At 38.0% G+C, this 22,463-nt stretch overlaps 1 protein-coding gene and 1 long non-coding RNA gene across 2 annotated transcripts in view; both read right to left on the reverse strand.

Moving 5' to 3' along the window:
* Positions 1 to 6,448, reverse strand: part of LOC107684042 (uncharacterized) — a 13,937-nt gene extending 7,489 nt beyond the window's left edge. Inside the window, exons 1-2 of the long non-coding RNA XR_001633807.1 lie at positions 6,438 to 6,448; positions 4,079 to 4,084 (exon numbers count right to left, since the gene is read on the reverse strand). This is a non-coding gene — a long non-coding RNA (uncharacterized LOC107684042). The remainder of the gene's footprint in view (positions 1 to 4,078; positions 4,085 to 6,437) is intronic.
* Positions 1 to 22,463, reverse strand: part of LOC107684124 (vesicle transport through interaction with t-SNAREs homolog 1A-like) — a 133,237-nt gene that overhangs the window by 17,953 nt on the left and 92,821 nt on the right. The window lies entirely within an intron of this gene.

The following is a 22,463-nucleotide window of genomic DNA, read 5'->3' on the forward strand; positions in this document are numbered from 1 at the left end:
TAATTACTCAAATCTTAGATGTTTACTAAGATCCTTCTATTATCTATTGAAACCCACAATAATATTTAAAATATCAGTAAGCTTAATATATATAAAATATATATAAAATCATTATTTATTGGGTACTTTCAATTGGGAGGTGGCTGTCTAACTTAGGAACATTATATTGAAATAATGTTTGTATTTTTTTCCATTGTTGTTTTCAAAAATATATTTTTGATTCTCTTAAAAAGTGAAGTTAAAAAAAAAATATTTATTTTATATTTTCTTTATGAAATTATGAAACTTCATGTAAAAAATGTGTCCCGCATTTTCATGTCACTACCGAATCAGTCTATGTTTTAGTCCATTGGCTGAGACTGAAATTAACTACACCCCTACATGTATGACCAGGAAATATTTGTCTCTCTCTCTCATAGCTACAGGGTGAGTAGATAGGCCCCTTCATTTTGAGGTAAATGTGTTCAAAAGTCTGAAAAATCTGTGTGTAACTCTAAGGAACGTCACTACTGAACACCTTTTTTCTGCAATTACGCACACTTTTTTGGAAGTTATTCCATATAATTTAATTTTTATGTGTGTACAACTGTTCAGAACTGTGCTAGCTAACCATGTGCAGATTAGCATCTTTGAGATAGGTTCAAAAGTATCTAAAATTGTCACTACCGAAACATTTGTTGGAGTTTCGGTAGTGACATCTTTGGTTTTTTGGGTGTTATCCAATAAACTTGTCACTACCGAAACATGTTATCATTGTTTCGGTAATGACAAAAGGGAACACATAATCCTCATATTTGGGGGAAATAAACACAATTTTAGAACAGTTATACAATTTTTTTGTATTTTAGTATGTTTTAGTAGTGTTTTAGTATGCAAGTTAAATTTCTGTAATGTGATGTGGTCGTTACCAAAGCATTACTGTCACTACCGAAAATGTGCAGCCACGACCGAAACATGAGATGTTTTGTCAAAAATAAAGTTTTATGAATTATCAACTAAGATGTTATGATAGTTTTTGGTTCAATGTATAGTCAAACTAATGAATCCTTAACTTTGAAATCAGTATGCTCAACTTTTTGCCTTTTACAAAGAAAAATTGGATTCAAAATACAACAAATCTCATAAATTACACTTGAAATATTGTTTACAATGTAATTGTTATAGATTTACCTCTGAATTTTTTTTTATGAAGTAGCAGAAAAATATATTTACAATGTAGATGTAACAAAATCTTAATAGGTCAATATAACCCTTCTAATTAAATTATTATTACTGTGCTTCGGTAGTGCCAAATTTGGGGAGAGGACAAATATTCCATCTGAAAATACAATATGAGAATTACCTGCGCAATTACTAGAAATGTGTACCTTGGATATTATACAATTTGCCCATATATAAATAATAATTTCTTTTATAATTAATTAATTTATCATTAATGCATTTTTGTATTTACATATAAATAGTTTTTTTATGGTATATTTCTAATATAATTTCACACACACACACACACAAATTTTACATATAGCCAAATCTATTTTTTATTTTCTGGACATTATCCATGGTTCAACATCAGCATCTTTTAGGGGTTGATGCAAAGCTGATTATTCCAGCGTTTTCTAACATAGTGAACCATTCCAGATTGGCCACTGGTTCCTTCGCCCTGACAGTAGATTAGTTATTTCTTACTATCCCTCATATCTGAGAGAAGAATGGTAAAAGAGACACAGGAATGAGTGGAGAGACAGAAACACATATACTCTGGCTAATGTTGAATCAAGAACATGGTACTGAAAATGATATTGGTCTGAAAACCTGATAAACCAGATAAGAGAGGAAGAGAACTAGACGGATGAAAGTGAGGTTTGTTTACAGACTGATGGTATCAATCTCTCCCACTTGGTCTGTTTATGGTTTACCTAGTATTACAGGTACAGCGGCCTTAAGAAATCACAAACCCAGGCCTTATACCAGAATGAGACAGAAGACACCAAATCCTGTCATAAAACATGTAGAGTGGGAAACAGTTTTTCTTCCCTTCTCTACATCTCTAACTCTTTTTTTCTGCCCTTCCCTCTTTTTATATTTATCATTCACTCTATTTCTGTCTGTGGACAGACTGTTTCTCACAGTTATCAGTTGTCAGCTTTCTGGCTTGACATTTCTGAGTGTACAGTTGCCCCTAAGCAATGCCATTTAAACTCTTGCACACACACACATGCACAGACAAACACACAAGATCCAAAAATGTGGGTTACATGCTTAAAATGGTTTAGCTAAATATTATGACCATTAATATGATTATAGAAAACAAAGACAAGGTTCCTGAAGTAAAAATTCTAATTGTTTTATCCATAAAGAAATTATTTTTTACCATTCAAACGTTTGGGGTAGGTAAGATTACAGGTGCATCTCAATAAATTAGAATGTCGTGGAAAAGTTAATTTATTTCAGTAATTCAACTCAAATTGTGAAACTCGTGTATTAAATAAATTCAATGCACACAGACTGAAGTAGTTTAAGTCTTTGGTTCTCTTAATTGTGATGATTTTGGCTCACATTTAACAAAAACCCACCAATTCAAACAAACACACAAACACACAAACAAACATCTCAACAAATTAGAATACTTCATAAGACCAATAAAAAAACATTTTTAGTGAATTGTTGGCCTTCTGGAAAGTATGTTAATTTACTGTACATGTACTCAATACTTGGTAGGGGCTCCTTTTGCTTTAATTACTGCCTCAATTCGGCGTGGCATGGAGGTGATCAGTTTGTGGCACTGCTGAGGTGGTATGGAAGCCCAGGTTTTCACAATTTGAGTTGAATTACTGAAATAAATTAACTTTTCCACGACATTCTAATTTATTGAGATGCACCTGTATTTTTATGTATTTTATGCTTACCAAGGCTGCATTTATTTGATCAAAAATAGAGTTAAAACAGTAATACTATGCAATATTATTAGAATTTAATATAACAGTTTTCTATTTTAATATATTTTTTTTTATGTAATTTATTCCTGTGATGGGAGAACTGAATTTTCAGCATCATTACTCCAGTGTTCAGTGTCACATGATCCTTTAGAAATCATTCTAACATGTTGATTTAGTGTTCAAGAAACATTTCTTATCCTGTCTCTTCGCACTCTTATACTATTTATATATTTGAAAATATTTATGAATATTTATATACAAATATTCTGCAACAAAATTAAACATTTCGGTTATGCAATTTTGTATTTTATTTTTCCTTTTTTTTTTGTTGCTGATTTGCATAATTCATTGTTGCTTCAAATCAAATCAAACCAAAAAAGTGGATAGTCATGTTGGGCTCTATTATGGTAATTAGTTCATCATTAAGGTAGCATTTGCTCACAGAGCACAGAATAACAACCTGCCGTCCCAGATCAATGTTCTCACGGAAGCAGATCCCAGCATAGTCCATAACTGACCAATCAGAGTGAGAAATCATGCAAAGAGCGATCAGGGCGGTTTAACCTTGGGAGCTCAGGAGGGGGTAACACACCTCAACACACACTCTTATCTGCCAAAATCACCCTCATCCTCATCTGATCTTTCATGTGGGTTAAGTACCTCAATGCCTGACGTCCCACGCAAGCAGCAAGAGAAAGTTTGATGGGAGGGCAGACTGCCTTTTCATCAAAAGATGGGAGAAATTCATATGGAAATGAATTGGCAAAAAAAGAAAGAAAAACTACACTTACATATGCAGTTGGAGCTGCATATTTTTGCCTGTGTGGCAAGCTGCTGGTTTAGTTAAAGACTGTAGTTAAAACAGCCACGGAGGAGAGCATGGCTCAGTGAGAAAAGGCAGAGCACAGGCTGAGTCTCTCTATTTAGGCCCTTGGCCACAGTGGGCATTTAATAAGAGAGAATGTTATGTTTTGGGAAATCTAATTTGAGGCTTTTGTTTGTTTTCCTGGCCTTATGTTGAAAAAGCAGACCATTTTTTATGCCTCCCGCTCTCTCGAGACGAGACCGTCCATTGTGAGTTTCTAACAGAAAGTCTTTGTAAACTAAAGCCCTGAGAATCTTTAAGCGTTCAATAAAACGACACTTTTCTGAGCCCTACATTAAATTAGGGACATAATTAATTGCAAGGTTATTTTCCATGTCAGCAAAGCATATGTACGCACACGGTCATATTCAGATTTTCCTCAAAAATATTAGCCGCCATCCTCTGCCTAATTGAGACTTATTCCCTTTAGGGAGGAAGAGGAGGTCGCCCGAGCGTTAATTAATCCTGGTTTTTAAAAGTAAATGACATTCATTAACAGGGACCGGAAACAAATACGATTATTTACATGCCGATAATCTGGATGGTTTCTTCGCTGTTTCTTTAATGTTATGGAACTACCTCTGTGGAGAGGATAAGAATAATCACACCTCCTTTTCCTGTCTTCACTTCCACAACAATTAAAAGTGAGTGAACAGATGGAGCCGTGGCTGTATGCGCATGTTAAGATGTCCTTCATCTTCTCCTTATCTGCCATTACCGCCGCTAAAGACTGATGTTACACACTCAAGTATATAAGTGCATGCAGACAGAGCCGATCCCAATGATGCTAGCAATAAATTAGCGAACTGATACAGCCGCAACAGTCATGTAACTAAGCAAATTAAACTAATAATGCATTGAGATAGACTAAACAGCCATGTCTTGCTTAAAAACCCATTTTATTCCTCATGACAAAACATTGCCATAACGACGGTAAGGTCTTTGTGTGACCTCTTGCTCTCGTTCACACACACACATAGACGTCGCCCACACACAGACGGTTAACAATGAATTTGTTAAGACTGCCTAAGCTTCTGCAAGGAGCAGGGAATTAAATAACAGTGGATTTATTGTGCATCGGCCAACTACTAACAATGGTGCCGGCCACCTAATCAAGATATCGGATCCTTTTCTGAGAATTCAAACTAAAATTATAAACCAAACAGTCGACGGGAGGAGAGTGTGCGTTCAATTTTAATTGCTTTTCGCTGAAACACGTTCCTTCAGATTTTATTTTCGCCACTGAATTTACCTGCAGACACAAGGGCAGAGGTTAAACCTTTAACTGCAGTATTACTGGAAACAAAGCGATCTCATTGAGAAGTTGTTTTGTATTGATGTACGCTGTCCGGTGGGTGATGCAGACTTCTCACCTGTGCTCCATTTGTACGTATGATTAATGCCCTGGGTTAATCCTGGCTCCTATAGATGGCTTATTTCCGGGCTACGATCAAACAGTGCGCTGACAGGCTTTTCAGGAAAGAGCGAAAGAGACGGGCCAGATCAGCCTCTCTCTCTTTCTGTGTCAGTCGGAGAGAGTCAGCTCTGACAGTGTCAGAGGTAGTTTCAAAGACAGGGCCGCCTCATGTCAGGCCACCACAAAGAGAGATAAAACACGAGCCGACGTGTGCTTCGTTTAGGTCCATTCATTAAGCTTTTATGTACAAACCCTCCAGTGGGAATGGATATGGAAGTGAAGTTGAAGATGCCATTTTTTTTTACTTCCTTTCAGTGAGTTATAGATCACCTGGATATGACTGAGTTGGACATTGTGGGACCAATGGTTCTAATATTCATGAATTCTGACTATCTGCAGTATGTTTCTTTCTTTTTGCTCTGTCTGTTCTGGTTCATTCAAGCCAATCATTCATTTTGGCTCAACTACCAGAATGAGCTGCTTGTAAAGAGCAGTTTAGATTTAAGAGGAATAAAACAAATAAGCAAAATGCACAAGCAATATATTACATAAGCACTGAACAATGCCATCGCTAAAAAAATGCAGATCCACTGAATAACGGCTCTCTGCATTTATGTATGCTATGTGTATACAAGTATGACCTTGTTTGACATAAGCCCTATTCCTGCGGGACTAGATTTCCTAGAGGAAGTCAAGTAAAGTTGTTATTTACAGATATACTTTGTGGTTTTGATTCTGCCTGAATCCAATTTCTCTGTGTTTACCAAGCATTTTCCAGCTAACTCAGGGGTTGTCTGATAAATCAAATCACATTAAAATGGCAGCAACTGTGATTGCAGTACATTACTTTTTCACAACACTTTTCGGTTTTAACCTTCATCAAACACTGTAACTAAAGTTACATTCCTTGTTGTGCTCCCTGGTGCACCTACATTATGGATTTAGAAATTTTTGTCAACTTTCTGGGTAAAATAATAGTACTGCTAGCATCCCATTTGATGTAAAAATAAAATAACGTAAAATAATAAAAAAATTAAATATCAATAAGGAGAGTGTGATTATGTATTATATCACATATTAGTGATGCACAATATTAGTATAATATTGATTATTGACCTTTATTACAGTTTTTTAAAATGTATCTTCATTAAATCTTAAAAAAAAAACAATTTAATAATAAAAACAATTTAATAACACTGTTAAATGTAATCTTTAGCACGTCTCAAAATGAATATCCATTTCTCAGAAGTACATAATGTAGTGATGCTTAAACTCACTTGTATCATTTAAAATGATTAATTTTAATGTGCTTTTTTTTTTAAATAGAGAACAATTTTAATACTGGCCATAACACAGAAATATTTATTGGCCAATCAGTATTTGCCAGAATTTTATTATCAGTGCATCTCTAACATATACAAGTCCTTTTTATTTTAGTGGATTTTGTGATGCACACCCACATCTAGTCAAAAGACACCCCCGCTTTAGCAAAAACTAGAGTTCCCATTCCCATCTGAATCAGTACATCAAATCACAGCCTTCGTCTCTAAACTGTAACTCAAATGTCATTTGGAAAACTAACACCATCCAAACACTTAAACACAAATAAAGTGCCAAATGTATGTCAGCCCCACGTGACCACAGCCCTCTAGTTGTGTTAGGCAACAGGTCACAGCCCGTGAAAACTGAGACGGTGACCATTGTTTCACCTGCCACTGATCTTTGTCCTACTAAGTACAATGATTAAGGTATCAAACCTGTGGGAATGTGACAAAAGGATGCTCCTACAGACAGGAACATGTGTCTAGGCCCACATCAGCCCCCAGGGTAGGGTGCGGGGTTCGAGACGGGGAGAGCCCGGCCGGCGGCCATTTTCGATCCAACGAACGGGGTATCGGGTGACGGCCACCGATGGCCCTGCCACCTCAACTCCAGCCCAAAGCACCCTGGCATCTCCTCCCATAGATCTGCTTACACGGCCCAGACAAAAGAGCCACACAAAGACCCAGCCAAGCTCAGGTGAGAGAAAACTCGGCCGGATCATTGAGTTACTTGTATTCAATACACCCTCTCCAGGCTGGCGTGCGTTTACAAGCACTTACTGTGGAGACTCGATGATAGACGCAGTGGTTAAGAAGCATTAGATGAGCAGCAAGCAGTTATAGCCATGGATCCCTTACATGACTTACAATAGCTATGGTTTTGAGTGACAGTGATGACATTGGTCGTGAGACTCATGTTGTTTCTCTTGCCTGTGCCGGTTTAGCAGGACTTTGCCGAGTCAAAACCTTCCTGCGCTGATAAAAATGGGTGTGCACCATCCATCCTGACCTCTTCGATTCCAAATCGAACTACTTATCAGCCAGATCAAAGACGCTCACCGCTGATGTACATTTAACCTTACCCAGGTCCTCCCAGATCATGTATAAATATTAATGATAATAAAGACTCACACCCTTCCTGTGTCAGCCAATTACACCATGTATTGATCTGCGACTCTCTTGGCCAATTAAAACGCAGCCGTCGTAATGCGTTTAGGCACTTCAAAGGAAAGCATCATTGATTTGTTTCTGGATCTTAGTGTTTACCGTTAGCAGAAGGGGAAAACGGAGAAAACATTTTATTCAGCAGGTTGGAGAGGAAGTACTCAGACCCAGATGCTAGTTCGACTTAATACGGTCAACTCCTTCCTGCTGGCTTAAAGAACACCTAGACCCGACCACCAACACATCAAACAGCATAAGAAAGATGAGGCTGGACAATCTAAGCAGTTAACATAATAAGGGCTACAGGGCTTTCCAAGGGCTAAATTCAGAATCTTTAATAAAATATGGAGCAAATAAATATCCAGCATATTAATAAAATAACCTCTGATGCAAATGGGATTTTTTTTTGGCCTGGATTAATGTAAGCTAATGATTTTGTGTCTTTATTTTATATTTAAAATATACATATTTAAATCTGCAATAAAGACATCAACTCATTAATTTGAATGTATTTTACTCTATATAAAAATATATTAATTTATATATTTTTAAAAATATATAATTTACACATGTAAATTTGTCATTATATACTACAAATATTGGTGGCTGTATTATGACAAATATATTATGAAAAAAATCGCCGGTGACGTCCCTTATTTTTAAGTCGATTTGGAAGTAAGTGTCTTCTAAATTAATACATGTAAATGAATGAATGAATTAATTAATTAATTAATGTTTTAAAATGGATGTCAAACTTCCAGTCTGGTCTTCTGATTCTTTAAAGGGGTGGTTGACTGGTTTTTTTCTAGGCTTGGTTGTGTTTATGGGGTGCAGTCTAACATGTGTTTATGCTTCGTTTTTAAAAAAACGCATTATTTTTCACATAATTTACCTTTATTCCACACCGATCTGTCCCTTCTCTGAGAATCCATTAGAATCGTTAGAAGACAGAATCGCGATTCATATATGAACAGATTTTTACGTGCACCCCTAGTTTTCTCTTCCTCTTCTCTAAAGCAGTGCAGCATGGCCTCGCCCCCTTTGTTGCGTGTTCCCGGGGGCGGGGTTTACCTGGGTTCGTGACGTAACAGACCTGGGAAGAAGCTCGTTGTAGTCCCTTACCAGCACTTTTTGTAGGCATTAAACTGCCAGAATTTTAAAAGACGATATCTCCGTTTGCATTGAACTTTCAGCGCTGCAACTTTGCAGATATTGTTTATGCTCAAACAGCAACATTACACACTAACTAACGTTAAAAAAGTGAAATCGCAATCAACCACCCCTTTAACTCAGATCAACGCCAGCAGTCAACTGTAACAAGCAGAACACACATTCATTAGTGGCCTCATGTAAACACTAATAGTGCTGGGGACCAACAAAAATTCTCTCTTTGGGATCACAACCACAGTCAAGAGGGAGGTGGTGTTGGAAATCCCCAGTGTAAATTTTGTGCTGAGACCAGAACAGAATAGCCATCAAGAGATTAAAACAGAAAGGAGACTGAAGTATAAAAAGAGTCGGAAAACTGTTGAAAGCTAACGACCACAGATTAAACGCTGAATGATTTTATGAGCAAAAAAGTTAATCTCCATATGGGTTGTGTCATCCACTACTTTAGAGGAAAACCATACACTGAATAGATCAGTAAAATCATTCTGAACCAGAAAAAATGTACTCGTTCTTTTAAAGATCTTTTGAAATTGCTGTACTCAGTTTTTACTTCTGTGTAATTTCCACTTACTTTCTCATAGCACTACAGAAGACCTCAAAGCTAACAGTCATGGATTAATAGCCACAAAAGTCCAACTTTAAATTAAATAATAGAGAGATACTTGTAAATCAGAGCCATTACTTGCAGGGTAGACCGAAGATGCAAAACAATGGCATGCGTCTTGGGCCATTATACGCTGGTCTGGGATTCTCTCAATGTTGCGGGCTTGCAGTGGACCGGTCCTCACTGCTCTTTGTACTGGCCTGTGAGGAAGGGTCATCACAAAGACCCCGTTCAGGACACCACAATGCAGCGCAACTTAGCGGCGTAGCCTTGGTCTGCTCATCATCCAGGCACAGCTAGTATGAGCTTATTGAATTGAGTAGAGACCCTGGTCCCACAAAGATAAACCTCACAAAGAAGCCACAACTAAATCAAACAACTGAAGACATAACGACGAGAAGGAAAACAACTCGAGAGCGAAGGAACGAGGTGAATAGGAACCTTGAGGTTTCCGGTTACAATATACCAATGCCGGAAAACAGGAGGGCAACGTTACATGGCGTTAATAAATGAAGCCTTAAAGTGGGTAAAAGCGGCTCTGATTGGTGCTGGTAAGATGGGTCAGCACTTCCAGTGTCAGAACTACAGTGAGGTGTCCTGAGTGAAGAGAGGTGAAGGGAGCACACAGACAATCCATCCATTGATTGATTACTGGCAGGAGACAATGCGTGCTGCTTTCACTCTCTGGATGGGAGTCCAAGGCTGGGGCATCTAGTGTGGAAATAACCAAAACATACACTCAAGCATTTCTACTTGACTAAAAGAAAAGCACAGAGTGAAAGCAAAATAAACCAAAGGAATATGCCCTAGTAAGTATGATGACCAAAGGCTACAATATTACACACACAGACATACACAAATACTCGTGTTAAGATTTTTTTAATCAAATATGTGCTCGACGAATATTAAAGTCGTGTTTATGAAAACGCATTAGCAATGTCCATAATGCATTCTTAATGCTTTCATAAAAAACTTCTTATGGTAAAAAAGGAATTGAGATTCAAAATCCAATTAAATTTTAATTGAGGTATCAAACAAGACTGCAATTCGAATTTAAAGGGGTCATATGATGCGATTACAATTTTTCCTTTCTCTTTGCTATCTTAAAATGAACTAAAAATTTTAATAAATTCATATGATTAATTTTTAAGGACAAAACGTATGGGCTTAAGGTAGTCATAATAGAAAGACGATGAAAGAAAGAATGATAGAGTCACAGGCAAATTAGACAGAATAGAAGATAGATTGATAAATAGACCGATCAAGATCAACTGATAGATCGAACTATAGACCGACTGATAGATAGAACGATAGAAAAAGATAGACAGATATACAGCAGACAGACAGAATGAGTGAGTTCTTTTCTCGAACAACATGCACAATATAACCAAGAACATGTATTTAGAAAGTAAATAGGGTCTATTCTGATTTGACTGATGTGACAGAACATTAACAGAGGACAAAATGTCTCTTTAGACTTTAGATACTCATATTACACTGTTTGTTCTTGGGACGCCTTGCATTTGCTCTGTGCTTCATGCGCTACCAAAATCTATAATGAAAGATTTGTGAAAGGAAAGCAGTGTTTAAGATGGTTTATGTGAAGCCTAAAATGCTTGACCACAGGGCAGTTTTTAGACAGGACTTTACGCATCCACATCTTATTAAATAAAGCTTAAGTCCACCAGCGAGGTTGGCTTAAAACGCAGGCACAGAACCTCTCTGTGTCTGCCATTCATACAAGCAAACAGTCTGGCAACGTCAGAAAAAATGTCTCCAGAAAGTGCACGCTCACATGAGTGTGATGAGCAGGTATGGACTCAGGTCAGCTGAGGTTTGGGATTTGAACCCCATCAGCAAATAGGCTGGGAAAGTGACACAGGCCTGCCAGGCCAATGCGGCTAATGTCCTGACAACCTCCTCATCTTGTCAACGTTAGCCCTGGCGCCATCACCGCTGACACTTCCTGAGCACTGGCAAGCAGACAGGAAGCATCGTCGTAACCAAACAAACAGTGAAATACACAAATGGACTGACCGGGTCACCAGAGAACTTCTGGATGGATATGCATGTGAACAAACAGAAATGTCTAATCTTCAGCATAAAGTACCGAACACACACACATATGCACACACAAACACTCAGCTATGAATGATCATTTGAGGGAGGGAGGGAGGGAGGGAGAGAGAGACAGAGAGAGAGAGAGAGAGAGATGCTGGCAGCTGAATTGGGGAGGATATTTAATTACAGAGCTCTTGTGAATGAAGGCCGTTCCTTCGCGAATGTGTGAGCGTGCGTGTCACTGGCCACGTCAACGGAATTACGCTTAGCCTCTAGATTTAAGAGAGGATGGAACAGAATATTTGTATGACCTCACTCACTGTCAACAAAATGCCACAGTGTCCAATCCAGCACTTACTCTGGTGATTACAACCGTTAAATAATTTAAAGCTCAGCCAAATCAGCTCATATGAAGCTTACAACCATCACATTCACTTTCATGGTGTATTTCTATGTAAGTAATGCTAATACAAGCACAGAAAATTTGAAAATTCTGCATTCATCTCTTTCTGTCATTGTCCAAACCATTATAAAACAACATTTTTTTTCCATAAAATGTCAATGCCACTTTTCAAACCTAATTTACTTCCATAATGTAACGTATTTCTGAGTGAAACGGGATATAAAAAAAATATCCACTGAGAATCACAACTGGATCTCGAAATGTAGGTGTTTCATACCAGAATTTGCCATTTCCCCTCAAAAACAGCGTGCACCAAATTTGTTAAGTGCTTTTGTTATTGTTATTATTATTATTTATTTTAAAAGACATTAAATAAAAAATTAATTGTATTTATAAATATACCATTGTTCATTGTTAATTAACAATGTTAAATCTAATTAAATAATGCTTGTAATATATGAAGTAATGTTAATTTATAAAACTTAGTTAAAAATTTGTATGCAGAATTTAACATTAACAAAGATGTAAAATCGTTGCTCATTCTAAGTTCATGAAATGCATGAACTAATGTTAAAAAACTGAACCGAATCTTACTGTGAAGTGACACATGCACTAATAAGACCAGGAACACAATTTTAAGAAAGTAAATAGGGATAATTTTGATGTCATGTTGATTTTGAGCTTAAATGATTTTGCTTTTGTTCCAAAATTATATTAGGAGTGAAGCTCGAGTAAACCAAATCAATAATACTCAATCACAAAATAACCTGGATAACAGACTGAAGCACTTAGTAAATCCCTGTGGAGGATCTTGCAAAAGTTGGCGCAGCTATGGGAGAGAAGTGAGATCCATGAAGATCCAGGTAGCGACGGTGCTGTTGACCCTGGAGGTGCAAACAAACGTGGGTGTTGCCGGTGGATGCTGCCAGCTCCAGAACGAGAGAGTAAGCTCCGCTGTCAAAGTGGAGAAAGGAGGAGAGCAGTGGATTGTGGAGTCCTAGTCTCCAGCTGGCATAAGGCCTGGTGCAGCACCAGAACCGGCTGCCTCTCCAACCCAAACAGCATGCACTGCCAGCTGGGAAGATACCCTACTGTGGAGCCCTGTACTCCAAACAAACAAAAGCACACAGGCCACAGACCTGTCATTAGTCTGCGCCAGCATACAACGCCTGTAATTACAACTGACTCATCATCGGTACGCATTCACAGAACACTAAGACATGCAGAAAGCAAAAAGACAGGATTTTCATACTTTACAAAGATCAATACTTCAAAGTAAAATACCTTATGTTAGGATTTCCCAAAGTTTTTCAGGCTAGAGCCCACCCACAGGTATACAGTCTAAAATGTATTAAAAAAAAAATTTCAAGTAAATTGTACAATTTATTAATGTATTACACTTCATTAAATTGGATTAAATTTATCAAAAGTGACATTAAAGACATTTATAATTGTACAAAAGATTTCTATTTCAAATAAATACAGTTCTTTTCAACTTTCAATTCATCATCAAATAAAAAAATGAAGTATTACGTGAGACTGAAGACTGGACTAATAATAAAAATTATAAAAAATAGTAGCTACTGAAAATTCAGCTTTGTCATTACAGGAATAAATTATATATTCAAAAATATTCCAAATGTTAAAAATGTTATTTTAAATTATTTTAAATTGTAATACTATTTCACAGTATTACTGTTTTTACTGTATTTTGGATCAAATAAATGACCTTTCAAAAACATTTTTAAAAATCCAAGAGACATTTATTATAATATAATATAATTCATAAATTTTTTTACAATTCTTAATATTGTAATTGTATTCTTATTTTATTGTATTATTTTGTATTGATATTATTTTATATAAAATATTCATATATTCATATATAAAATAATATATCATTTATACATAGTATATATGTATAATTTATATATATTTATTTATATATATAAAGGAAATGTCATGAAATTACTTTTGACACCCATTAAAGAAAGGCCCATTAAAGAAAAGTAATGCTTCTTTGCACATCTTTGAAAATTGCTGCCTTATGTTAGCATTTTATATCCCACAAAACTATGCAACAACAGAAAGGCTGCAAGAATCTTATTTTATTGTATTATTTTGTATTGATATGATTTTATATAAAATATTCATATATTCATATATAAAATAACATATCATTTATACATAGTATATATGTATAATTTATATATATTTATTTATATATATAAAGGAAATGTCATGAAATTACTTTTGACACCCATTAAAGAAAGGCCCATTAAAGAAAAGTAATGCTTCTTTGCACATCTTTGAAAATTGCTGCCTTATGTTAGCATTTTATATCCCACAAAACTATGCAACAACAGAAAGGCTGCAAGAATGTATAATAAAAAAAGAGTTTTATATTTCCAAGCGGGCTGCAAACAAACCAGATAAAACTTTTTTTAGCCAGTTCCTGCTCAACAGCATGTGCTATAAATTATCAGTATCTGTGTGGACCACTTTCTATAATCCAATAGTATTAGGAGGGCATTTCTCAGCGGTCATGCTTGAACAATTTGTGGAGTAATAAATGTCCAATGAGTGAGTTATTTAGAGAGGTTACTTCAGTTAATTATAGTCTACGAGGAAAGATCCCCATGAATATGACCTAGATATGGCATCATTGCATTACCCAAAATGCATCCGGCCCTCCCTGAGCATTTGGGATCTTCCTTTTTAAGTGCAGGGAAAAGGTCAGAATACTTTAGAAATGTCCTGGAAACAACTGATTGTATCAGCTACCAAATCAACAGGCCCGAGTTCAGGTATTAAAAATAAATTTAAATGGAGATCAGCACAAGGCAGCATTAAATAAAAGTGTTACCACAGTCCTTCTGAACTCAAACAGTTATCTCTGACCTATCAAGTACACTTTCCTGCCAGTAAAAAATGACTACAGGGACGTCAAACTTCACAAGTCGTTCAAACCGAACATCAGTAGTACAGTTGGTACAAGCTGTAACGACAAACTCCAAGTCCCCGTCAACAGACTGCCTTGTAGAGATGTTGAAAGCAACCTTGCTTTAGCTCTGCCAAAGACAAAAAGACAGCTTTTGGAGGCAAAGATAACCCATAAGAGCCATAAGCTGTCAGTCAAAGACAGTGAATCCTTTTTTTTAAAGCTGCCATTAGGTAATTATGCAACAAAAGCCGAACAACAGCCTTAATGAGCATATGAGGTGAGCAATAAAGTCCTTACATGCCTCAGGGCCTTCAGCGTGAGCTCTCTCACTCTCTCCAAAACAAAACACACGCATACAAACATTCACACGCTTAAACCTGTCACCCACTGACACTGAGATTTCTATCAATTCACTTATTAATTTAAACACAAACACATTAATTGGACCAGAGAAGGAAGGTGGAGAGGGGGGTGCGGGTCTGGATGAGAAAATATGAAAGACAAAAAAACAAAGAAGTCTGAAAGCTTATGCAGGGTTGTATGCATGAAGTATATGCATATGTAGCAGCTATGCCTCTTTCTCTAGGAGACTGAATGTGAAGAGTCACTAGCCCTGCTTGTTCCCCTTTGCCTTGACATCTTCCTACCGTTCATTTAAAAAAAAAAAATAATAATAATATATATATATATAGATATTTGTCTTTCATATTTTCTCATCCAGACCCGCACCCCCCTCTCCACCTTCCTTCACTGGTCCAATTAATGTGTTTGTGTTTAAATTAATAAGTGAATATATGCATATATATATATATGCAGGATGCTGCAGTGCCAGGAGAATTTTGTCCGATGCGAAAAGTGAGACAGTGTCTACTCAAAAAAATTAATGAGAAAATAACCAACAGTTCAAAAACTAAAACAACCAAGGGACCAAATAATAGGGTGAATTCATTCATCCTACTATCCAATTTCATTCATTCATACAGTACGTATACACACATAATGTATATTATATTTATTACATTATTATTATTATTATCATTACACATTATATCATCTATAATATATAATAAATTATTCTTGTCTTCAGAAGAACAGCGAGGAAACCATCCTTACTTTTAACAAAATGTTACCTTGTTTACTTCTTGCATTTTGAATCTAATTGGCTACAACGGCTGCAATGATGGTTCATCTGATTGAGGAAAAAATAGGCCATTTTAGAGGAAATGCATAAATAGAGATATTTAATATCATCAAAAGGCTGAAAAACCTTGAGATCCAGACAAAGGGCATGACACAACATGCATATATTAGTGCCAAACAGCATAATAGGGTCCAATTCCTCAAAAATGTCCAGTATAGTTGCTATTAAGCATTACGATGGGCTTTAAATAAAATCAGAGGGGGGAGAGAGAGAGACAAATACCAAGAGAGAAAGGAAAGAGGTACCATGTCTTTGCCTCATTACTTTACATCTTGATGGATGCTCAAACTGACCCCAAAACAATGAATGGGTTGCTGTGAATTACCTACCTCAATAGAGATAAACAAACTTAAACACACACACACACACGCGGTTTCAGTTTCACTAGACCAGACAGAAAATATGCTCACTCTCACCGTGTATTAGAGCAGAAAACACAAGAGAGGGCAAAAAAACTTGGTCGTCATGATGAATGCCTTCCTGGCTGTCAATCAAAAAGTTCCCGAGGAAGTTTTTATTGAAGGTAGGTAGGTGATGCCTGTCTCCTTCCCTGCAGGACAATCACAGGGCCCTGTGCAGCGACAGCCGCCTGACACCAGATCAAACGCCACGCTGCCCTTGGAATGACACTGTAGCCACTTCAAGGGGGGACGCAGTCACTGATCTCAGAGCAGCGCGGCTAACACCCTGACGAGCGATACCTTTACGAGGTCGGAAACGACAGAGGAGGAGAAGCCCGACACTCCAATGTCATAAACAGTGACCCCACTGAGTTTAATAATTGGAAAAGTGGAAAAGATCGACTGATAGAAAGGTTTGAAGCATTCAGTCACCACAACATCATCAAAAAATAGTATAACCATTATTGTTGTATTACGTACTACAGCCATGGTTTTCATCTCTGGGGGTCTGAGGACTACACATTTAAAGGGGTCATATGATGTTGCTAAAAAGAACATTATTTTGTGTATTTGGTGTAATGAAATGTGTTTATTTGGTTTAAGGTTCAAAAAACACATTATTTTCCATATACTGTACATTATTGTTTCTCCTCTATGCCCCGCCTTTCTGAAACGCGTCGATTTTTACAAAGCTCACCGGTCTAAAAAGCGGGGTGTGCTGTGATTGGCCAGCTATCCAGTGCGTTGTAATTGGCCGAATACCTCAAGCGTGTGACGGAAATGTTACGCCCCTTACCATACTGTGATGCCGTGTCCGGCCGGAGCGACGAAACAAAACCAATAAAACCCATTAAAAAACGAGGCATTTGTTGCATCCAGTGGGGACATAATTACGGATTATAATGACTTATACTGTCTTTTGCCTTGAGTGAGCGGAGGCAGGCTAGAGTGAGGAATGGCCGGTGGGCTAGAGTGAGCGGCGGCCGGCGGGCTTGCGGCAACCAAATGTGACGACCCCGGGCTGGACTCCACTTTGTCCACGGTGAAAGCCGATTGATGTATTTCCTCAGCGACCAGCACGGATCAGCTCTAGGCATGACGAAGCGGATATCGTCCTCTTTTAGAAGGCCAAACAAAGTAGTTTCGCTTTCATAACAAAACACACAGCGTCTTCACAACATGGCGGCAGCAACAATACTACAGCGAGAATAAAAGTTACACCTTCTTTCTTTGCGTGAACATTTGGGCGGCGTTATGCAAATCTTTCCACATCGTGATGTAGACATGTGGGGGCGTGTTAGAACGAGCCGTTTTAGGTAGGCGTGGTTGACTCTTAACTTTTATAAAGAATATCTCTTTGGATTTGAGACTTTAGTCTTTGCAACTTTACAGATCTTCTTTATGCACCAAGAGCTTGTAACACTTCAAAGAGAAAGGAAAAATTTTAATCGCATCATATGACCCCTTTAATATTTTAACATTATATGTAACATAACATTTTAAAATATATATTTAGATGACAGGAAAGTCTGGGTGAGGGGTCCTTGAGTCAGAAAAGACTGGCTCCTGTCCTATACTGTTATTTCCTTCCCTAAAATGGAGGCTAAACAGAAGCTGCTAGTATAATGGAGTGGATGTATCAATGTGCACTTTTCTCTCTTTCAGACTGATGTACCCCTAATGTAAAAACTTATCACTTAACATGTCAGTCCTGAGTTTGTTTGCAGCCCAAACATGTGTGTGCTTTCCAAAGCAGGCAATCAGCACACACTAACAGGAGTGGGAAAGACACACAGTTTAAGTGTCATCGTTACCCATGATGCTCTCAGCAGTGGGTAATGAGGCTAAGGTGTGTGTGAGACACAGAGGTTTATCCAGAGGCCTGTCAACTTCCTGGCAGCCTGCTGCACATACACACTCACATACTCTTCATTTCGATGCTCATGAAACTTTACAGCTTTACACACTGATGGTATACACACAAATACACACATGCACACTATGGAGCCATCAGTACTCATTATCGAATATAAAAGTAGCACGAACAACATGCAGAGAGACTCTCTTCCCATGAAACTTGCTCATTTGAATCACTGTTTTAAAACAAAAACATAAATCTGATGCATGATACTGACATTGTGACCAGTAAGACCAATTAGTGGTCAACTGATGTAAGGACAAGGTAGATAAACACTCCAATACTATGGTATGGACCAAATCAGCATATTAATTTATAATGATTTCTAAAGGCTCTAAACTAAAGACTGGAATAATGGATATTATTAAATTTAATTAGTTAAATTATTTAATTTTTGTAGATATCGGATTCAGGCAATGAAAAACTCATATCACTTAAACGCAGGATAATATGTAGGGTCAGTCACCTTGTTTGACAGAAACAGGGAGGTCTTGAAAAGGTCAGAGGTTAAAAGTGCATTCATCTATATCTTTATATTTAAACATATACACACACACATTCGACAGTAACATTTGACTAGCTAAGACTATGTTAGCTCCAGACACCTGAACTGAAATGTTGTGACACACAAGATGCTCAGAGTATCTGCTGTCCAAAATAAACCTGACACGCAGCATTCCTGAAGGGTACAAAACACCCCAGCGTCTAAAAGGCCTGAGCCAGAGCTGTGACCAGGAGAGAAACAGGATACTCAGTTACTGTAGTAAATCTTGCAGATGCACGTCACCATGCTCCACATACGCACACTTATCAACGCCACTTAGCTTTAATTCAGTTTTGGCACTCCACAACCGAGTGGATGGAACTAGTAAATTACTGCAAAAAATAAATACATAAATAATAATAATTATAATAAATTCCATTAAAGACAAAAGCATCATTGAGGTTAGAAGTTTCAATAAATCTCAAAAATGTTCAGTGGGGTTCAAATCTGGGCCTTGTGCAGCTAGTCAAGTTCTTCCACACCACACTCAGTAAATTATTTCTTTATGGACATCAATTTGCACATGGGGCATGGTCATGTGGAGCAGAAACGGGATCTCCCCAAACTGTTGCCAAAAAACTAGAAGCACAGATTCTCTTGAATGTCATTACACGCAGCTGCGTTACCATCTTTACTGGAATTAAGAGACCTAGCAAACACTAAAAACAACCCCACATGACTACACCACCGAACACCTGGTACTCAGACAGGTAGCATTCTCATAGCATCAGCCAAACCAACATTCATGGTGGTGAAACATGGTTTCCAGGGGCAGCGTGATTCATACCACTCCAGCCGATGACAAATGTAGAACACTGAGTTCTCCACAGATGCTCGAGAAATGCTGGGAAAGGAGCGCCCACGGGGAAAACAGCAAAACAGATGCACTAAAAATTTGACTGTAAGGGACTGTTCACACTAAGAATGGTAACTATAATGACAATTAACAATAACTATATAAGTACCCATACCAAAGCATGATAACATTTAGTTTATTATAAGCACACGCTGCAGTTGTCATCTGTTGCTTTAAATGCTCAAGCTATTTTAAGGAACAGTTCACCCAAAAATTAAAATTCAGATGAAGATTTAGATAATCGGAACTGATTTGAAGAAATTTAGCAATTCATCACTTGCTCACCAATGGATCTTCTGCAGTTAATGGGTGCCGTCAGAATGAGAGTTCAAACAGCTGGTAAAAACATCACAATAATCCACAAGAAATCCATACAACTCAACATCAATTAACATCTTGTGAAGGGAAAAGTTGAGTGAGTCCTCTATCCATAATATTGCTGTCTCCAGTGAAAAAGTTTGAATCAGGACAGAAATATGCAACACAAATCAAGCACTGTTTCTAATCGAAAACAGTAACCAGACATTACAGTTTAAAGTGATGAATGATGAATTTGTTTCTTCACAAACACGGCTTTTCACTTCATAAGACTTTAACTGATGGACTGGAGTCATGTTGATTACTTGTGGATTATTATGATGTTTTTATCAGCTGTTTGGATTCTCATTCTGACGGCACCCATTCACTGCAGAGGATCCAATGGTGAGTAAATGATGCAATTTTTCCAAATCTGTTTCAACAAAGAAACAAACTGTCATTATAACAATGTCATTATCATTATAGATGTGATGTGGACTTCCCTATTTTCATAATTTGAATTATTACTGAAACTTCATAGTTATCATTATAGTTATCATCCTTGGTGTAAACAGCTCTTAAAAGTAGAAAAAAGAATATCAGCACTTCTTATAAAGGTTAGTCTGGAGAGGCAAACACACCTCACCTGTACAATTGGTAAGATTACATCTTTGCCTATCAACAAGCTTTGTTCTTCCTTCAGCCTATATCAGCCATTCATTATGATTTTGACAGCAGACCTTGATGTCAAAGAATTTCATAATTGCGCAAAACTATACGGCGAACTGCATGTAGGAGTTTGTTTGCAAGGACGGGAGTGTATGTGTGGGAGAAAGAGAGCCGTGCCCCCGTCACTTCTCCACCCTGCTCCCTCGGCTCCAGCATCTTAACGAGGCTTTTCCCCTCTCTTTGCAGAACGAGGGAGAAGCCAAATAAATAAAAGAATAAAAGGCAAGCGAGACGAGGGAAAACACACACTGAACTATAATTTGTTATATCTTTCAACTCCAATTAAAAATAATATCAAATCTTTTTGTTCAACTTCATAACAAGACTTCAAGAGGGCCCCCAAGACTCTTTCTATTTGCATCCCTCAACAGCCCACTGGTTCTCCTGAATCACATTAATTATATGACCTACATAGCACGTCGTTAATATTCCAAGCTGGGAGAGGAACTGGGAGCCAATACGGTGGAAGTCTAAATTTGGAGATCTTCAGGACATCAGAGCTCCCGCTTTTCTGGGGTTCACGCTTTGATCTCCTCCCTCTTGACATTGTTTGCAAATATCTGTTTAATGGGACTGGCAAACACCAGAATACAACCACATTCAGTTTTTTTTTTTTGCTCTCCCGTCGCCCTCCCTCCCCTGCTTTCTCGTCTGCTATCCCGTCGAGCCGATGACGACTCTCGGAACGTCGAAACAAAGGGAGATGGAGAGGAAAATCAAGGAAGAGAGAGAGGTGACACTGTGGCTCACCTCTCACAATACCACGTCTACTGATCTAATCGCTGCTGGGATCAGAGCGCTTAGTGACAGAGAAGTGTTACAGCTGTTCAGGATGTACAAAGTCGGAGCTACACTGCTTCACACGTAATGCGTTATGAATATGAATATTTCATAAGGGGGCCCCCCTGTGTGTGAGGCGCTCCTATTGTTTGCGCATTAACGCACAATACCCGAGGTAAGTGTGCGCGTTCGCACCCTGAGAGGCGGAGGACCTGATGTCTTAACCAGTGTCCAGCTGTACTGTGGGCTTCTTCAGAAGATCGAGGCCTGGCTCCTCTAAGCTGGGCCATGAATATGGAGCTGTTCTGCGGTGCGGGGCTTGGTTATGTTTTCTGTCTGATATGTCTGCCCCATTCCCATTTCAAAGCGAGGTCCACCCAGGGGTTTGACTTTTTGATCTGCCTGGCGACTGACTCGACCACCTGCATGCAGTATCAGGCCCCTGGTCTCCATGGAAGGCAAGGAAGGCTGAGCAGGAGCTCTGCGCTGGGCAGTGATCCCAACACTACCCCTACTCTCTTGCTCTCCATCCACATCTGTAGGAGGCCTTTAACCATACTCTAGTTCTGAAGCCATAAGGACACCATCACTGCCATTTTGAGGTTAAAGGCCCTTTCACAAAGTCTGCACAAAATTATTCTAAAATGAAACGATGGATCTCTTTAGACCTGGCCTTAAGGTGCATTTTAAAGGGATAGTTCACCCAAAAATGAAAATTCTGTCATTATTTACTCCCCTTCATATAGTCTCAAACCTAGAAAACTTTATTTCTTCTGTTGAACATATGTGACCCTGGACCACAAAACCAGTCTTAAGTCGCTTGGGTATATTTTTAGCAATAGCCAAACAAA

This window comes from Sinocyclocheilus anshuiensis, unplaced genomic scaffold (assembly GCF_001515605.1).
Source record: "Sinocyclocheilus anshuiensis isolate Anshui unplaced genomic scaffold, SAMN03320099.WGS_v1.1 scaffold553, whole genome shotgun sequence".
NCBI classification, from domain to species: domain Eukaryota; kingdom Metazoa; phylum Chordata; class Actinopteri; order Cypriniformes; family Cyprinidae; genus Sinocyclocheilus; species Sinocyclocheilus anshuiensis.